Genomic DNA, 718 nt, shown 5'->3' with positions numbered 1-718 from the left:
TACACTAGAGAGACAATATAATGTCTACACATGTGAGTCTGACTTATTTCACTTATGAGTATGATCTCAAATTGCAACCATTTAGCTATAAAAGCCTCAACTTTACCTTTCTGTATAATTGAGTAGTACTCCATTGTATAAGAATACCATGTGTTTTTTATCCATTCTTTGGTTGATGGGCATCTGGGTTGTTTTCAAGATTTACCTATGACAAATTGTACTGCTATGTTATTGGTACACGCTGAACTGTTTGCATACAAAAGACAAATGATTTCTGCATTCCAGTGTATAGGATGGAAGCTACAGTGAAGATGATTGTATTATTATATCTGATATTTGTGAAAAAGAACTATATTCCGTACTTGAAATATACTAAAGTGACTGAATATTTTAACCACAAAAATAAAACAGAGAAATAAAACGTTGACTTTTTTTATTTTAAAGAGAGTAGTAAATGAGACACAAACAAAAACTAGAACAATAGCAGTATATCAGTATCACAAACATAAACAAACCAAAGTAAGAGCATTTAAAGTGGATTTTTCATAGCTAAATCTTGAAAACAACAGGATTTCAAGACAAAATAATATGAATTAATAGTGGTTGTTATATTATATATCAATATCCTCAACTACATTGCCAGATGTAAGAATGGAAGATTGTTCAAACCATTAAAGAGAATAAGAAAATAATTATTAGATAAAACATTAGAGATAAT

This window comes from Chinchilla lanigera, unplaced genomic scaffold (genome assembly GCF_000276665.1).
Source record: "Chinchilla lanigera isolate Chin_1 unplaced genomic scaffold, ChiLan1.0 scaffold00110, whole genome shotgun sequence".
Lineage (NCBI taxonomy): Eukaryota > Metazoa > Chordata > Mammalia > Rodentia > Chinchillidae > Chinchilla > Chinchilla lanigera.
This window is presented reverse-complemented; position numbering follows the sequence as displayed.